We start from the raw sequence: 19586 nt of genomic DNA, 5'->3' as shown, positions 1-19586 counted from the left end.
TCCCACTGTCTTCAGTCTTGGGCTTTTGTATCTGCCTGTCTGTATTATTTGAGAATACAGGACTGAGATAATATATATATGTTAAAGAATTACATGAGCATATCACTTGTCTTCAATGATTGATTTTATTGGATCTCAAGTGCTTACTACAGGAATTTGCACACAGTTGTTGATCAGTGAAGTTAGGCAGGAGGAAAGTGAGACAAAGCAGAAGAGGGAAATGAATACAAGTAGAATAGAAGAGGAGATAGGGGAATAAATGTGTATGTGGAAGAAAGGAATTTTTTTAAATGGAGTCATTTTCACAGCTAACAATGTCAGTATTTTATTTTCTTTATCAAACAACATGGAGAATCAGAGCTAAACCGTGCGGTGTCAAGGTCATGCAACATAAGCCAAAATTGTGAATTATTGATTCTAGTAGTAGACTAAGATGTGCCTACATCAAACAACTACTGGTCATGAGTGTTGTTTAGAATGAAATCCTGTGCATGTTAAAGGGAACAGAATTTCAAAGTCAAGGTCTACCACAGAGCTCAGTGACCTGAAATGGCCTTTGAAGTTTTCTATGCTCAAAATCTCTAACTTGGCTTGTGAGTGCTGTTCTTGGGAAATTTAATAATATTTGTGCAAATTGCCATTATAGGGTGGAGTGGGGGAAAAAAGATGCTTATTTCATTTGAACATATAATATGTACTCAATGTTCAAAATATAATAGTGTGAGATATGTCCTTTTAAGGATGAAGACCAAGAACACAATTAGTGCTTCTTATTATCAAAATTCAGCTCTTGAAGGCAATTACAGCTCATTCATATTTCATATTTCAGGTTTGGAGCATACACAAACTGCTCAGGACCAGTGCAGTCCTTGTAATGAGATCTAGTAATTGTTATGGTAGATAGAATTTAACAAGTATAGATGTATTACAATTCAGAAGTACACCTCCATTTTACAGAATTGTTTAATTCTTTTATTGTATTATGGTGAACAGTCACAACACGTTTTGGAACTATGTTTTCTTCTAAATTTCAATAATTAATCAGTGTCCATCATGCACTGAATCATCTTTTCATTATTAAAAAATCAAGATACCCTTCTAACAGATGAACCAATCTTTTGCTGTTTCTTTTCTATTCAGAAAAATGAAGGGGAAGGAAAAGAATGACAAAATCATTTTCAGGCATATCTTTTTTTACTTTTGATTGGAAAATTTAGTTGATTAATAAATGAATTTGAAGCTGAAAAGCCCTATCACAGTACCTTATAGGAAATCGCAATTGCATTTAAAGGGACAGTTACTTAACCCAAAATATAGCACCTGGCTTAGTATGACTTAACATGGGGCTTTGCCAATTTATACTCCCATTGTACCTGTTATATTGATTTGTAATTACTTAGCGACTGAAAATTTAAGATCAGGTTAATTGTGAGAAAAATGGGCTTTTCACAGACTTAAATGGATCCACACTTAGACTGTGAGCCCCGTGTGGGACAGGACCTATGTCTGACCTGATAATCTCATATCTATCCCAGAACTTAGAACAGTGCTTGGTACATAGTAAAGGCTTAACAAATACCACAATTATTATTATTATCATTATTATTACCTGCTGTGAGGCTGATTTTCTCCTACTGCACAAAGAATACAAGGGAAATCAATCACATTTTTTGAGTGCTTACTGTGTGCAGAGCACTGTACTAAGTGCTTGGGAGAGTACGAATTAACAGAGTTGGTAGACACATTCCCTGCCCAGAAGGAGTTTACAATCTAGAGGGACCTTAAAGTCTTGAGGGAATCTACGATTACATTTCAGTTCACCTTTTCCAGAGGGAATTTTTTCTATGCACAATTCACTTCTGAAAATGCACTTTTTAATAATTCTAGAGTACACCTCTCTATAACAGAAGCAAAAAACTAGCATGGCAGGCCCCTCTACCCTTAATTATCTCCCCAAAAGAGCAACACCCTGCCCGCCTCGCGATGGCTCATCCAAGAATCTCAGAAGGTTATAAGGTTGTGCTTTTCTAAAATTTTTAGTTCTTCAGGGTCTTTTTTAAACACTCTCCACAGGCCTGCTTCAGAGAGTTTTAGCAGTTCTGCTATATGTTTTTGGTCCAAACACCTCAGAGTATAGTTTTTTGGTAGTTTCATGAAACATCTGGTGAATTTCACAACAAGTTTATAAATCTTCATTTTTTTTCAGTGGGTGGTGCTCATATAGGTTAGACATTGTGATTTAATCAGCTTCCTTAAGAAAATAAACTGTTGGAATTCTAACATACTGGTGCTTATTGTAGGGGGTTGAAAACAGCAGCAACACAGACACTTAGATCTGTGGACAACTCTTGGTCAGGAGTTGCTTCTGCCTTATAACTCATCCTCTTATATGAAGGGCAAGCTTCTTTTCTTTGGTCAAAAGAGCACACAGCGAGCTGTATAAATGAAAGCCTAGCTCTCTTGTCTCTTGCGAATCACTAAGTAACTTGGTTCAATGTCGGGTCACTGTGAAACACAGACTGTAACAGGAATACATAAAAGCTCTGAAGGGAGTAAAGAGACTTTATTCTGGAATGGTGAACATCGTTGCCAGAGTAACATAAACCTTGTGTGTTTTCACAAGGAAATGAGTCACTTGTTTCTGTTGGCTAAAACTCTATTTTCTTTTAATTTCATATTTTAGCAGTCTAATATATTCTGAAAGAGCTCAAGGTTTCCAGTCTTGAAACTGAGATAACTTACTAATTAAAAGCTCAACGGAGAGTTTGCCTAGTAATTATACAGCACTAGTTTTTAAAAGACACTTAAGAAACAAGCAGATGACTAGAGCACTTGAACTACAGTCATCTCTTTGTGGAGCGATAGAAATGGCTTAGGAAGGTTAAAGAAAGATTGACCTTGGTCATTAGTTCAGGGACCCATGGAGAGAATCTTCTGGGTAGGTCTGTTTGCATCTTTTGGCAGAGTTAGTTTTTTTTTGTTTGTCAGCTTCTTCTTTATATTCTCTCATCCAACTCCTACGTCTCCAGCTTCATTTCCATCTTATTCTTTTGTTTACATTTGTTAGGATGTAAGTTGTGTGATTCCTCCAGTTTTGGGTACTGCCAACATTTGGACTGCTGCCAAGAGTACATTCAAAGCCAACAAGCTAACAAAAGCAAATAGTAAACATAGCATCTAGAAATAGGTTCTTCTCAGGAGGCTATCTAGCCTATCCTCCTGCTTCCAGGAACCTACCCAGTGCCAGAAAGTAGCTGTCTAATCTTACCATTTAAATCTCTTTTCCAACCTGATCCAGTATCTCCCAACTCATAAACAGAAGTGAGGATGTTCTTCCTAGTCTTATCTAACTGCCAAACGCTGTGATGTAAATCCATTTCCTTGTGTCATGGCTTCTGAAGAAACCAAAGAGCAGTCCAACACTATTGTGCAGGGCTCACAGGGCTCTATTTAACTGTGCCACCCACACATTACTCTATTTTGTCAGTTAAACACCTCAGTGAAATATTGAAAATGTAAGAATTAAAATAAGAGAATTAAAATATGAGAAATGGCTATGCAGGTCTTGGTCTCTAAGTGCTTGGGAGAGTACAATACAACAGGTTTGTTAGACTTGTTCCCTGCCCACGTAATTGAAGGGTAAGTACCTAAATGCTTGCAGTTGGACTAAAGGGCATGAGGCAGGGAGGATAGGGTTTGAGGATGAGGCTCTATCACTGTGAACACGTCATGGGTCCTCTGTGTTATGCTTACTCTAGAGAGTAAGGTTCCTGTAGTTCAAAAATTTAATCCTGTAGAAACACAGTTGCTGATGGAGACACAATAAGAAAGTCCATCCATAAAATTTACATTTTCAAATGATTTTCTCACTGCTGGGAAATTTCCCTTAAGTCTTTAATTTTGGTTCATAATTCATGTCTAACCCTTTGCTCTGTGCTAAATAACGTATCCCAGTCTTTGAAGTTCATTTCATTGGCTAATCCTTTCTAGCCGAGAATAACACTACCTGAATCCACAAGTTTGGGTAAAAATAAATGTTGAAATCTTGATCGCATCATTTGATCTACTTTTGTCAATATAATTTTTTATAAACTTTTCATTACATACTTTTGTTTAAGTATCTTTTTCATCTTTAAGCACATTTTTTAAAAAAATCCAATGTTTGATCTATATTAAGTCATAATTAACTTCATCCTTATTTACCAGCAGTCTCCTTTTTTCTCTTGTGTAATTTTGCTCCTATAGGATCTTGTGTGAAAGAATTCCTTTAATTTCTTCACCATCTATGTTGACAGTTTACTCATTTCACCATTTTGCAATACTTTTATATTCCCTGAAATTGTTCATGTGAAATAAATATAAAGGTCTATTCCTTGTCCATTGATCTTTCAAAAGTTCTTAGAGCCACTTTGAATTTTTAATACATTTCCCTCTGCAAATATATGTAAATCTGCTCTCTCAAGATCATGAATTTCAGCCCTTCTCTTATATCATTATATGTCTTGGGTTTTCCAATTCCAAAATGGATTTTCTTGAACTCTTATCCTCTAGACCTTAAGCTCATCCTCTAGACAGTAAACAGGTGGGCAGGGAACATGTCTGCTAACTCTGTTGTACCCTTCCAAGTCCTTAGTACAGTACTCTGCATGTAATGAGTACTCAACAAATACCACTGATTGATTAATTGAACTTGCAGAATTGTAGGATCTGGGAAAGCTTTTATTTTAAACTGGACCGTAGACTGTAAGCTCCATTATGGGCAAGTAACATTTATACCAACTCTGTAATATTGGACTCTCCCAAGCCTTTAGTACAGTGCTCTGCACCCAGTAAGTGCTCAGTAAATGTGATCGATTAATTGATTAATTCCAAGGTTGGGAAAGAATGCCTCATATAATTCAGCCCTGTGAAGCATCAGGTTGACTCTGAGACTAGTTCCGGTCCTGGAGCCACTTAAGCTTTTCCGTTCTTATCCTGATCTCTTGAAGAGGTTGTTCTGATCTGTCCTATTCATTTATTCATTCATTCAATCATATTTATTAAGCTCTTACTGTGTGCAGAGCACTGTACCAAGCATTTGGAAAGTACAATGCAGCATTAATAATAATGTTGGTATTTGTTAAGCGCTTACTATGTGCCGAGCACTGTTCTAAGCGCTGGGGTAGACACAGGGGAATCAGGTTGTCCCACGTGGGGCTCACAGTCTTAATCCCCATTTTACAGATGAGGGAACTGAGGCACAGAGAAGTTAAGTGACTTGCCCACAGTCACACAGCTGACAAGTGGCAGAGCTGGGATTCGAACTCATGAGCCCTGACTCCAAAGCCCATGCTCTTTCCACTGCGCCACGCATTAAAGAGAGACATTCCCTGTCCACGTGGGCTCACAGTCTGGGGGAGGGAGAAAGATATATTCCAAATGACTTCATGTAGAGTGAAGTGGAACAGAGGGAATCCAGAGCAGATTGGGACCTTGTGGTGGCCAGACCACCCTCCTACCCTAGTGAGGCGGCTTTACAGTATAAGATCCTTAAAGCCTGGAAAAGTGTCTCACGCGTCTATCAGACTGACTCCCCCGAGCTCTAAGTAAAGTGAATTTCACCCAATGTGCACTCAATAATTATCTATTCTAGTCCTAAGGACTCCGAGGAGTCTAGGGGGTGTATTTCGAAAGGTAGTCTGGAGCTTTATTACGTTTTGCGACCCTGCAAGGAATGTCTCTTGCCATTTTCAACTGGCCTAGAGACCTTTGGGGCAAATTTAAGGTAAGTATTTGCATTCATTTTTAATAAATATTAATATTGCTTTTAAGCCTCATTTTCTTTCCAGAAATTTGTTTTGAGGGCCAAATCTCTCATTACCTTTATCTCTTATCCAGATTTTCACCATGGAAAAAGCCTAGTATTGGCTCATGTGAAAGGTTAGCTAGAAAAAGTGATATGAAATAAGACCCTCAGAACATTCCATGCAATCATCCCACTACAGAGAAAACAAATGCCTCCTTTGTGCCTTATGTCACTTTTATGTACAGCCCGCTAATTACTCTAACTCATCCTACGTGATGGTATGTGTCTACACAGTTTTTTTACAATGATTGGGGTTTTATAGTAATGAATAATAATATGGAAGAAATTAAGGGAAAATTAAATTTAACCCATCTCTCTCTCTCTCTTTTCCCCCAAACATGAATCAAGGGATTTATTATAGTGTCTTAAGCTAGGTGGTGGGATACAAGTTTTAAGCATTCAAATCCAGTCTGCACCTTGGTGGTCAAGTAGCTATGTCTGAAGGTGATTTGCACTTCATTTTTTATAGAAAGCTGAGCATAAGCCTTTTAATAGGAAGTAACTGAAAACCATCTCTCAATCTCTTTTATAACGTTTAGCCTTGATAGGCATGTTTTCCATTTTCTCTCATTCATGCCTACTTCAGCTGGGCTCAAAGGCAGAGCACACTGAGGAATAAAGATATGAACTTCCCAGTAGTGCTCTATGTTCTCTGGAGAAAAGAAAGAAAGGAAGAGAATAGTCTTGCCAGAGTGCTGTGATTCCAGAATCCATGCGTCTCATCTCTCTGGGTAATTAAGACAACATACTGTCCTTTGGATTCAAAGATGATGTTCTTGGTAGCGAGACATTCCTGTGAGCATGGCACTGGCTGGGATTTATACTTGAGTAGTTTTAAGGATATTCTGGGGAAATTATAATAAAAATAGTATGACTTTGGCCCATTTTGAAACTGGGCCAGTATAAGGGAAAGTTTTCCCATTCTATTTTATGTTTTCCTCTATATGCCCCCCATTTATGGAACAGGAAAAAATTGAGCCTCATCAAACAGTTATGAGAATCCCCTAGGAGATGGACCAAAAGCAGCTCCAGGGACATCTAATATGGATCTTGGACTGGTGGTAATGGACTCTCTTAGTTAAGTCAATCAAATCAGTTCTACTTATTGAGCGCATAATGTGTGTAAATGTAGTAGGCACTTGGGGGAATACAATATAACAGAGTTGGTAGACATGTTCCCTGACCTCAGTGAGTTCATAGTCCATAGGGATTGTAAATCAGAGAAAGAGAGGATCAATGTGAGACTCACCGTGCTACCTGAAGAGCCCTGAGTGAGCATTGCATAGTAGTGAGCCTGACTTGGCTGTTCTATGATTAATATTTTGTCCAGAAACCATCCATCAGTATAACAAATTGTGGAATTTGTTATGCGCTCATGTGCCTGGCACTGTACTAAGCACCGGAATAGATAAAAGGCAATCAGGTTTGGCCCAGTCCCCATCCATCACAGGTCTTAGTCTTAATTCCCATTTTGCAGATGAGGTAACTGAGGCACAGAGAAGTTAAGTGACTTGCCCAAGGACACACAGTAGACAAATGGCAGAGTTGGGATTAGAACCTTGGTCATCTGACTCCCAGGACCAGGTCAATGTGCTCAACTGCACTGGTTTGAGAACACTGTTCTGTTTAAAAGTGTGACTGAATGAATTTAATTATACATTGAAGAAACCCCCCACAACAAATATTCACTGGAAATTCCTTTCCCAAACATGGAGGCATAAATGCATCCATAATATGATGTCATCCAAACCTCGATCAGATGGTTAGGGCAAAATGTGTGGCGGGGGACTTCAATTCTGGCTTTTTTCCTCCTTTCCAATTTGTTTCAGATTCAGACCAAGCATGGAAGTGGGTAATACATCTGGCATAAAATCGTAGTGGAAACAAGATCAAATATGTAGGCAACATGTGCAGCACATGTAGGTAGCTTTAACAGGTGCCAGCTTGCCAAATTTTATTACTTGTTGCACAAGCAATCCTAAAAAGCTTTAACTCCTCTGAACGTGGTAGGCTGCGTTAGCTTCTATACCCGAGTTCCTTTTCCTTCTTTCCCTCTAAGCCTTGGCTCTCTACCAAGACTGTGGTTTTCAGGCACTGTCTCATTGAGGTGCCTTCTCAAACAAAGAGTCTTTCCTATTACACAATGGGTGCGATTCTTCCATAGGATGAAATAATCATAAGGATGGTTGGGTGGAGTTATGTGGGGCAAATGTCATAAAAATTCAAATCATCACCTTACTCAACTTTGGGAAGGCTTTGTGTTCATGGCACCCGGATTATGTGGGAAGCATAGTCTGTTGGAAAGAGCACGGGTCTGGGTGCTAATTTCTGCTTTGCCACTTGTCTGCTGTGTGATCTTGGACAATTCACTTAACTCTTCTGTGCCTCAGTTTCCTCATCAGCAAAATGGGGATTCATTACCTGTTCTCCCCGCTACTCAGGCTGTGAGTCCCATGTGAGTCCCATCTGTATCTACCCCAGCACTTAGTACTGTGCTCGGCATATAGTAAACGCTTAACAAATACCACCGTCTATTTTAGTTTTATTTATGTGACCACTAGGCATTTTTCACAAGGAGACAGTCAAGCTCAGTGTCACATCAACTATTCTTAATCCTTGAAGTAAATTTTAAATATTTGACTCTTCTTTCACCTAAATTATCACAATGAATTGTGATTCCTACAGGGATCATCTGAGTGTGTTTGTGTGTATGTTTTTATGTGTGTGCATGCATACATAAAATATAGTAGATATCTGTGTGCTTGTTTATATGTAGCCAAAGTGATGGATATACATATAGTCCTTACCACTCATTCATTCAGTACCTACATACAACAAGCACAAACAATCATGCACTGGGATGAATTTTTAAAATTGATTTTACCTAAGTGTGGAGTTTAACACATTGTATTAAAAAAAAACTTAAAAATTTGTTCCAGTGATAAGCACAGTGTATTCTCCGGAATACAGAAGAACTAGGAAATAGAGAATCAGAAAATGTGATTGCTGTGAAATAAGTAACTGAATCTCACTGTCCTTCAGTTTCTCTATTTGTTATATATTAACAATGAGTATTTTCACCTGCCTTAGAGGACTTCAGGAAGGACTGTTAATTCTAGAGTAATGTTCATTAAGTTCTTTGAGTTCCTGCAAGATAGAAACCAAATAAGCAGATCATATTGAATTTGTCTCTCCTAGAGTCTAAAGTGTTCACTGCTAGATTTTGACCTATAATTTGAAGTCATTGATTAGGACTTCATGTAGCCCTGTTGACCACTGAATTTTCATTAGGAAATTGCGTAAATTGTACTGTTTCATACAGTGCCTTGCTGTCTTCAATCTTTGGGCCTGATGAGATAATGTCTGTGTTCTTGTTCTAACATGAATGTTCCACTTCATGTGAGGGAAATGTTAGTGATAACAGAGGGCTAAGATCACTCTCACCATATAGGACTACAGCAAAATCATAAGACTATCAGACATTTTATAGCCAAAGTTTTTGGTGGTGTTTTTCCAAGGATATAGCCGTACTGTCGTAATGATAAAGTGAACTTCCCACTTTAGCATTGATTTCTGAATATGAAAGTTGCATATTACAAGCAACTAGTTCAATTTAGCATCTTCTAGACTATTTTTAACTGTTTTTTCATGAACGATGTACACTGTTTCTTTCTGCAGCCCCATTTTGTGTGTGTCAGTGATCAGTAGCTATTTAATAATAATAATAATGTTGGTATTTGTTAAGCGCTTACTATGTGCCGAGCACTGTTCTAAGCGCTGGGGTAAACACAGGGGAATCAGGTTGTCCCACGTGGGGCTCACACTTAATCCCCATTTTCCAGATGAGGGAACTGAGGCACAGAGAAGTTAAGTGACTTGCCCACAGTCACACAGCTGACAAGTGGCAGAGCTGGGATTCGAACTCATGAGCCCTGACTCCAAAGCCCGTGCTCTTTCCACTGCGCCACGCTGCTTCTCTAAGCAGCCTGTTTGCAACCTGTTGAAAACAAATCTAACACATCCTCGGATAAAAAGCTTCATTAGCTTGCGGATATTTAAAGAGTTAGTTTTCCTCCCACTGCAGTTAGATTACTGGATCACATTGTATGTATTTCTGGCATTTAAGACTCTACAAGAAATGTCACCTCCAAATCCTCTTTTAGTATCGAGAAAGCGAGCCGTCATGCGGAATATGAATCTTCAATCCCAGGAAAGGTGACTGTAAACTCAAAGGATGCCGCTTACCTCCCACCATTCCAGAGATGCAGTACTCCTCTTCTTGTGTCTGACCTTCATTTTAGTGTGGGGGCTACTTGGATAAATTGTGATTTCTGGATCTCTGGTGAAAATTGTAGCTTACCAAAAGGCTATGACCCCTTGGGACCCAGTCCCATGTCACTGCATTATTAAGTGGGACCTGAATGGAGAGCTTCAGGCTTCTTCCTGAAGTTCTTGTGGATGCAGAGCTATGTCTGGGTTAACTTGGAACTGAGGGGAGAGGAGTGAAACAAAGACATTTACTTTTTTTTAGAAAATTCTGAATGTTCACTCTCTAGAGGCTGGGACTGCTCAGTGGAAATGAGACATCCACCTTATTGGAAAATTATTGATATAAATTTTGCCTCAGAGAGCAAAAAAAAAACCCTTCAAAAATATTCCTAATAATTCCAGAAATACACCTTCATGTCATTTGTAATGAAGGGCCTTCAAAGACTTTTTCAACATTTTTCTTTTGACAACTGATGCATTAAACCCAGCTACACATTTCAAATTTTACTGGGTGTGAAACAAACATCCACTTCAGACCATCATTGTAAAAACAATAATTGCAATATTTTTAAATCCCGGTGTCCAAAGAGCACATTGTTTTAGGTGGATAACATACATAGTGATAAATACTTATGGCAGCAGCTTGACCTAGTGAAAAGAGCACAGGCCTAGGGAAAGAGCACAGAGCTTGTGGGCTGTAATCCTGTCTCTGCCATGTCTAATAATAATAATAATAATAATGTTGGTATTTGTTAAGCGCTTACTATGTGCCGAGCACTGTTCTAAGCGCTGGGGTAGACACAGGGGAATCAGGTTGTCCCACTTGGGGCTCACAATCTTAATCCCCATTTTACAGATGAGGTAACTGAGGCACTGAGAAGTTAAGTGACTTGCCCAAATTCACACAGCTGACAAGTGGCCGAGCCGGGATTCGAACCCATGACCTCTGACTCCAAAGCCCGTGCTCTTTCCACTGAGCCACGCTGCTTCTCTGACTGTGTGACCTTGGACAAATCACTTAACTTCTCTCTCTGTGCCTCAGTTTCCCCATCTGTAAAATGGAATTAAGACTGTGAGCCCCATATGGGACAGAGACTGCGTCTAACCTGTTTAGCTTATATCTACCCCAGAGCTTAAAACAGTGCTTTTCACATAGTAAATGCTTAACAAATACCATGATTATTATCGTTACTATAAATGGCTGTCAAAAGACGAAAAGAAGTCAGAGACTTGGAAAGTAAAAAAAAAAGAAATGGAAAAGAAATGTCAAATTGCCTTGACAGATTCACATCCTTGCTCATCCACTGTCTTTGTCTGTGAGTCCCACATGGAACACTGCTGTGCGTGATTTTGATATTCTGTAACTACACCAGTGCTTAGCATAGTGTTAAGCATAAAGTAAGCACTTAATAAACACCATTAAAATGTGATAACAAACAGATGGCTAGGTATAGAGAACTTGGAATAGTGGATAGAGCATGGGTCTGGGAATCAGAGGACCTGGACTTTAATCCCAGCCCTACCACTTGTCTGCTGTGTGACCTTGGGCAAGTCACTTAACCTCTCTGTGCCTCAGTTACCTCATCTGTAAAAATGAGGATTAAAAAAATGTGGGTCCTACATGGGACTATCTGATTTCCCTGTATCTACCCCAGCACTTAAAAGAGTGCTCTGCACATAGTAAGCACTTAACAACTACCATAATAATAATTATTATTAGCTTGTATCTACCTCAGTACTTAGTAAGGTGCTTGGCATATAGTAAGAGCTTAACAAATACCAGAAAAGAAAGATAAGTGAATTCAAGGATATGCATATTTACATTCTGGCTTTTTAAAAGATTCAAAAAATAATGCTGCTGTGTTCCTTGAGGTGTAGCCGTGGTCTTAAAATATCGCCCACTGAAATGCAGTCGAAAAATCAGTGCTGTTTTCAGGTTAGTTCAGTGCTATTGAAGACTTTTCAGAAAGCACAGATCTACACAGAACATCTTCAAGATGCAGAAGAATCTTCAGTTCTCTCCCACTCTACTTTGAGAATCAGAGAACAACCACAGAAAAATCTCTGCAAATGTATCTCTGTCTAAGAACATAGCAAGACCACAAAATCATCTTTCATGCTGAAGTCAGGGCATATGACCCATGTATTCTTGTTAAGAGAAGGGGTAAAGCATTTGGGATCAGGTTTAGGACATTATGATCTCAGGTGGTGATTGAAATATGAGGACTGTATTGTGAGACATAAACTAAGAAAGAATTTCAGCAAGACACCTGTCTCAATTTTTACCATCATGGAAACTTTAAGATATGCTGCCAGCCTTAGAATTGTTCCCTGCTGAAGATTATCTGGTGAAAGACAAGATGAAATCTGGTTTTAGGGATAAGGGTTGAGTATAGGACTGGTACAGAAGAATTTATTTTATCTGGGCCATGGACTTCTTCAGGGTGCAGTTAAGCAATTTAAATTCTGTACCTCCAGTCCTCTCCTGTAAAATTGAGGAACCGTATTCTTGAAAGCTCTTTGAAGGTGAAATGCTGCATATGGATGATCTTTGGGAAGCTTTGGTAAATGAAGATTGCTTGTCTAAACTACTTTTCCTCCCTAGGGGAAGAGTTTGGCCCAGATTTAACAAGGGAGATAGGAGAGCAGAGTATGTCCTAACCATCCTATCACACATGGCTAAATCAATATTTGTTTAATTTCCCAAAGCTGCCCTATCGCCAATTAACAGCTCAATTGCACAGAAAGTTAATCAACATTTTCCAAAGGAAAAAAAAGTGCTGGCACTAATAACCTACTTTTATACTGAGAGTAAAACTTGTCAGATAAGTGAATTTAATAATTTGTTTTAGAATTTTCAAGTAAAACTAGATCTCTTTTAAAATTACCAGGAAATCAATGACTCTGTCAGGATCTTGATTCTTGTTAGATTTACGGGACCAATTATTTAGAAAGGGGGAAGGAAGAGGGGTAGGTTCAGAACTTCTTGCTCCAGGACTCTGAAGCAGGCTTTGCCACCTGCTTACTCTCTAAATCTGGAATCTTTTGTCATAGGAATTTCAAAGCCAAGGGTGGATCAGCATCTTTCTGGAGTTGTTTAGGTTTTAAGGAGTCTGAAGGTACTGATGGACTAGATGACCTATCAAATTCCCTCCTAGCCCTAAAAATTCAAAATGTGTTCCTTCTTGTTTTATTTCTGAAATACATTGATCCCATTTCTATCCACTGAATAGGGGAAGCCAGCTGGACATTCATCCCATGGGGTAGACAAGCTACTGTTTGAGTATTTTGTACCTAGGCTTCACTCAAAGATACCATGTTCCTTTTGCAGCTCTGAATGGAACAGATGTTCATTACCTTTCATACTTAATGCAGAAAATCTGCAGAACTTGAGCATGTGTCTGGGACAATCTCTGGACTCCTTCCTCACTCTAGAGCTAATGTTTTCTTCTCCAAAGACCCTGCAAACATGGATGACCTTCCCAGCTGTGGTACTCTGTGATGGGACTCCAGGGCATTTAAAAAATAAAAAATACTGGCCTTAAGGTGGCCAGTGCTCTACCAGTTCTGGGCAGAGAACAGACCAGCCGAAAACCGGGTGAATGGCCAACCTATCCGTGCCCTCTTCTCCTCCACCCACAATTCCTGAATTTAATTTCTCGACCGAAGAATACACCTGCCCAAGGAAGGCCCCTTTTGTTGTTGCAGGGCCTCTAGGGATATTGCTGGGACAAGCCACGGATAGGCCAGGTGCTGTGCATTTGTTTCATTCATTCAATAGTATTTATTGAGCGCTTACTATGTGCAGAGCACTGTACTAAGCGCTTGGAATGTACAAATCGGCAACAGATAGAGACAGTCCCTGCCCTTTGATGGTTCAGTGGGGCTATCAGTGCAGCAGCTGCTGGGATACTTCCCTTTCTTCCATCCTTCCCACTAATAGGTCCTCAGAGATCCAGTTTGGTAAAATGCAGCAGTGGGAGTGCCTGAGCCATATGGTGGCTTGGAGTATCCAAGGCCTGCTCTAGGGTAACTCTCAGCGGGCTGGGAAGCTTCTAGTCTCACCTAGGATTCCAAGAGGCTCGAGTCCATATTGCGGCACTCGACCTGCCACGAAAGCTGTGGGTGAAGCTGGAGAGCTGGAGCTGTCCTGTCTCGGTGGGGGTTCCTGAAACAGAAACTATCCCAGTTCAGACCTCTACCATCCCACAAGAGCAACTGCAGGCTGTGGCAGGCCCTCGAGGCCATCCTGAGACCCTGCTGTTTCAGAGCCAAGTGGGGCTCAGGGATTCCAGCCAAAACACTCCATACCCAGATAGCTCTAGGAAGGCAGGGGACTTTAGAGCCTCCTATACAGACAGGAATTCTCTGGCTGCAGGAAATCTAAACCTGCTTAAATCAGAGAGGGGAGGAAGGGGCAGAAGGAGTTTGCTTAATCTCTAGGGCTCTCCATGGAGCCTCAAACAAGAAGATCATCACATCGTGAGGTGTGAAGTCTTGGATTATCTAGAATCTTCTCTCTAGATTGTGATACTGTTGCTGAGTCTATACGACCTGTAGATCAGAAGGCGAAATTGTGGAGCATTGTGCTTTTCAGGGGAAAAACACTGAACTGGAAGGTTCAGGAGGAGGTCTAAATTAAATTCCAAGTTCACATTTGCCGTGAAAGTCCTGTGCACCTTAATTTTCCCTTTTCTAAAATAGTGGTATAATTTTGCCACTTACGTCTCTCGCAGTATATGGTAAGGATTTATGAGTAGGGTTGTTGTAGATCTTCATGCCCTTGGAAGGAGAGCCCAATAAAAACACAAAGTACCGTGTTGTTATTGCTGTCATTAGTAAACCCTTTAGAGGGCTTTTAGGTGCCTATTGAGCTGTAATTTTTTGTTTACTTATTCTAAACCTCCAAAGAAGTCAGTTGGTGTATAGTGTGCAGTGGTGCATGATTTTCTTAGCTAAGATTATGGGGTTTTTTCATTAAATAAAACCTGTTTATTATTTCCTGAGAATTGGATCTTGACTGCTTTCTTATCTGTGCTTGTGAATGACTTTTCTTGCAGAGAATTCAGGATGCCCAAGTGTGTGTTAGCAGTAGGCACCTCCCGATATTAGCTTCATATTTTTCCCCTTTCAGAAGATCATGAGGGTTGGTATTCACAGATCCTAGCACATAACTTTGGGTAAAAGTGTCTAGTACAAGCTCTACCCAGAGTAGGGACTCAAGAAATGGTGTTGATGATGACACACAGTAAGCGCTGATCAAAAACCATAATTATTATTATTATTGTCGACAAGTGCACTTGGTAAACTTTACTTGGCAAAATAGACCTGGAGTACAGCCAGAACGGTGTGGGGCTAAGAAGATGAAGCTAGACCAAAAATGATCCCTTCACCCCTGCTCTTCCTCAGGCAGCCCTCTACACACTTGGGAAGTTGAGAAGAGATGAACGGGCAAAACCCCCCCCAAAAAACCTGATTTAAATCCTTCTAACAGCCCTACCATTTTCCTTCGTTCCTCTTAGCAACACATTACAGGATTCTCTTTCATCAATTTATCCAAACCTTTCTTGAACCTACTGATTTTTTTTTATCAAAGGGTAATAATAATTCCAAATGTTTACTCTCCCATTTGGGGTAGGGTAAACTTTTCCTTTTGTTCATTTTGAACTTGACACATTCAAGTTTTATTGGGTGTGTCCTGTTCCTCATGGTGTGGGATTTGTTGAGCAGCATCATGTACATCCTGTCCAAAGCTGTTTTTAGTGTAACCTCATCTTCTTAGCCCCACACCATTCTGGTCATTCTCCAGTTCCATTTTGCCAAACAACATTTACCAAGTGCACTTGTAGACAATAATAATAATTATGGTATTTGTTCAGCACTTACGGTGTGCCATCATCAACACAATTTCTAGTGTCCCTACCCAATGCAGAGTTTGTATTAAACACTTTTACCCCCAGCTATGTGTTAAGATCTGTTAATAACACTTATGATCTTTTGAAAGGGGAAAAATATGAAGCTGATATTGGGAGGTGCCCATTGCAGTGCATACTCAGGTATCCTGAATACCCTGCAAGAAAAGTAATTCTCAAACCTAGCTAGCAAAGCTCTCTAGATCCACTTCCATCTCTCAGGAAATAATAAACTGTAGACTTCATCTGATGATAAAAAAAGGATAATATTAGCTAAGAGGTCCAAGGGCAGCCACTTGTACCCAAACAGTTGTTCCAAATTGGCACTGAGCTTCCCTGGTCGCACTCAGCCACTTCTGCGTATCACAGCTGCAGTAGAAGCAAGGATTGTCGATTGTAACTGTGATAGGCTTGGAGCCAGGTAAGAACTTCCATAAGGGGAAGTGGAGTTATTTCCATAAATCAACTGGCAGTTTTCACAGAATTGATTCCTTGCTGGATTTTGCCCACCTCTTGCTTAAATAGATGGTGGGTTCATGATAGAGGAAAATGTTAGGGATGTTATGATAGTATATCATATCCATGAGTGTGGTTGCAAAGGAGAACAACCACTTCCTTGTTTCTACATGCATCCTTAATGACCACCATCATACAGAGTGGCAGGCTGGATGAACCATTGGACTGTCCAATAATGGCAGTTCTTATCTTATTATTTGCATTTGAAGGGGATAATTTCAATGAGTAGTTCTCTCCCAACCAATTCTCCCATTCCTATAGTGAATGAATAAAAACTCGGGAGGAGGACGCTTCACTTGCAGACAAGCGCCGATGACTTCACATGACAACAGTAATGAGGCTCCTTTCCTCTGTTCAGTAATTACTAGCATGTGGTAGGAATGGATCACCTCCCACTAAGATGTGCACTTAGAATCCTGTCTAATTAAAAGGGCTTCCCTTCACCTCTTTCCCTTTGCCCTAGAGGAAGAAATAATCTTTTGCAGAGAAGTCCTAACAATCATTTTTAAGGGTAATTAATGCTGTCTATCTCCTTCTGTGAGTAACTATTGAATTCTAATACTTTCTGCCAAGAATTGAATTTGCTAAGCATAACGTATTTGCAGCTGGCAGGAGATGCACCAAATCTACCAGCACCGGGGAATTAAAAAATACCACAGGTCTCCTACGGAGCATGTTGTATGAATATTTAATAGGAAATGCACAGGATATTTCTTGCATGATTATGCAGAAAGACACTTGGGAATGGTTGCAGCTGTTCAATGAACTCGTGCAGTCTTTTTTTCCAATCTCTTGCAATCTTTATCAGCCTCAATATTGTGCCTTAACCCAGGCAGTATAGTACCACAGAAGTTGCAATTTGCTGAAACTTGTCAAGATCTTAGGAAAAGTGTGACTTCTCACATATGCTAAGTGTGTGTGTCTGTGTGAGAGAGAGAGTGCCTTACAACTTTGAATGAGGTCTTTTGAGAGAACAAATAAGATGTTCCAGGACCTTAGAGAGACCAGCCAGAAAAGCTGTTTCAAAATGAGAAGGCAAGAGAAGCAACAGCCTAAAGCATCTGCTGGTCCCGTGGGTACTTGGAATTGCCTTTGTTGATGTCTATAAATCCCTACCTTGCCAAATGTAATTCCTAAGAACCTGATTCCCCCCTGAAATTGGTGGGCTTTTCTATTACCAGGTGCCTTCCCTTTTCATATGACCCCCAGAGATTGCCATTCACCCCCCACAGTGCCCCTGCTTTTTCAGCCAGTGAAATCCCAAATGATTTCATATTGAAATCTTCTGAGATTCCTGACATAATCATTCCCATGATGCATGCAGCAACATGTGAAAGGACAAAAAGAAAAAAAAGGCAAAAATACAAGACTCCTCAGATAAGAAACAGGAGCCATCGCCTGGAAGGTGTTTGACCATAGAGAAGAAATAAATTATGGCTCTGTGGATTGGTTGCCACTGAGAATTCTGAAAAAAGTTGATCTTACTGAAAAAAACCCTATAACTTGCCTCATTCCCATAGCCAAGGTTTATGGTGTGTAATCTAGCTACTCTCCACACCAGAATTACCTTGAAACCCTAGAATTCTGCAGTCAGAACCAGATGCTGCCAAAATACAACCGAGCACCTAAATATTTTCATTTTTCGAGAGTGGCCTGAAACCTTATAATGAATTGCAGGTGACAAAATCTCTATGTTCCCTAAAGCAGTTTATTGCTTACTAGATGCAGTAAAACAGTTGGCACCCCATAAATTATCAAGTGATAATTCTATTCATGCCCTCCAAACAAGAAGAAAATCCTCTGTTTACAACATATTTCTTTCCCAAATGTGGTAATGAGTTGAATTGCACCTCCTAAGAAGAATGTGCACAGTTGTTGTGTTTCTGGCCTTCGGTTCACAAATCTATTTTAGGTCAAGATCATCTTGGTCAGTCAGTGTGGACAGTGACACACTGTTCCACTGAATTTCACTTCCAGGTGAACTCTGTAGCCGGAGAAATGTCACAGCTGATTTCATATGAGAAAGACATCACTGATACTAGTCCTTCCTCCTAGAAAGAGTAAATCACTTTAAATCAGGATATCTTATATACAGGCCAATACCCTGTGGGTCCGACCATCTTAATGCAGGCCTATCTGAGATGTTTATAGTATCTCTGAAGAGCACATCGAATACTCAAACCTAACAAGCTCTTTTAATACATCATTCATAGAATAACACTAATCAGTACAAATTACCACTGCAAGGTCAATGAATGTTAATAGGTTTCCTGCCACAACCCCTTGAGGCAATAGCCTTACCCCTTTTTTTCCCACCTTCCAAACAATCTGCAAAATTCATTAGGGCATGGCATAAGGTAAAGGGTATTCACCAGATTCTAACACTATCCTCTGAACTTTCCCACAGCTGAAATGAGAGTTGTTTTTTCAGTAATTAAAAGTATTTAAAATTTATTTGGTGACTAGAAACAGCCAGGAAACTTTTCTGTGAGAGTCACAAAGATTAACTTGCACCTTTGGAATTTTTAGCAGTCAGAAGAATATTTCCTGATGGCTGAAATATTTGTGTGCAATCAAAACAGAAAATATGGTGCATTCTGCAGTTACAGGAGATAACTGACATTAATTCCAATTTGATCATTAAAATAGTATTTATGTTTCTAATTAAAACTACAGTTCACTGAGATAAATTACTAAAATTAAAGTCATAGCACAGTTTTACACTCTCTTTAATAGGTAAGCAGATTCCAATTTTCTAAACTGGCAATAGCAGTTGCAGTTGAAACATAATCCAAAATTGATGCCCAGTCCCCAAGGGAACATTTAAGATAACTAAAAAATGATTCTGATTTTTCATGTTTTCCAAGATTGGTTCAATGAATCTCTTCCAAATAGCATCAGTGTAAAAAGGGAAGTTTTTTTTCCTCAAAACAAATTATGTGATTTATGTCTAATTGTGCTTATTTGGAAACTGATGGTCAATCTACTAGAAGGGCAATTAAATCAGACATTTAATTTGGAAAAGTTAATCCCAAAGCAGAATA

The 19586-nt window shown here is 39.6% G+C and overlaps 1 long non-coding RNA gene across 2 annotated transcripts in view; it reads left to right on the top strand.

The window, feature by feature from the left end:
• Positions 1-19586, top strand: part of LOC103171017 — a 122240-nt gene that overhangs the window by 62547 nt on the left and 40107 nt on the right. The window lies entirely within an intron of this gene.

This window comes from Ornithorhynchus anatinus, chromosome 9, assembly GCF_004115215.2.
Source record: "Ornithorhynchus anatinus isolate Pmale09 chromosome 9, mOrnAna1.pri.v4, whole genome shotgun sequence".
In the NCBI taxonomy this organism is placed as follows: Eukaryota; Metazoa; Chordata; class Mammalia; order Monotremata; family Ornithorhynchidae; genus Ornithorhynchus; species Ornithorhynchus anatinus.
This window is presented reverse-complemented; position numbering and strand designations above follow the sequence as displayed.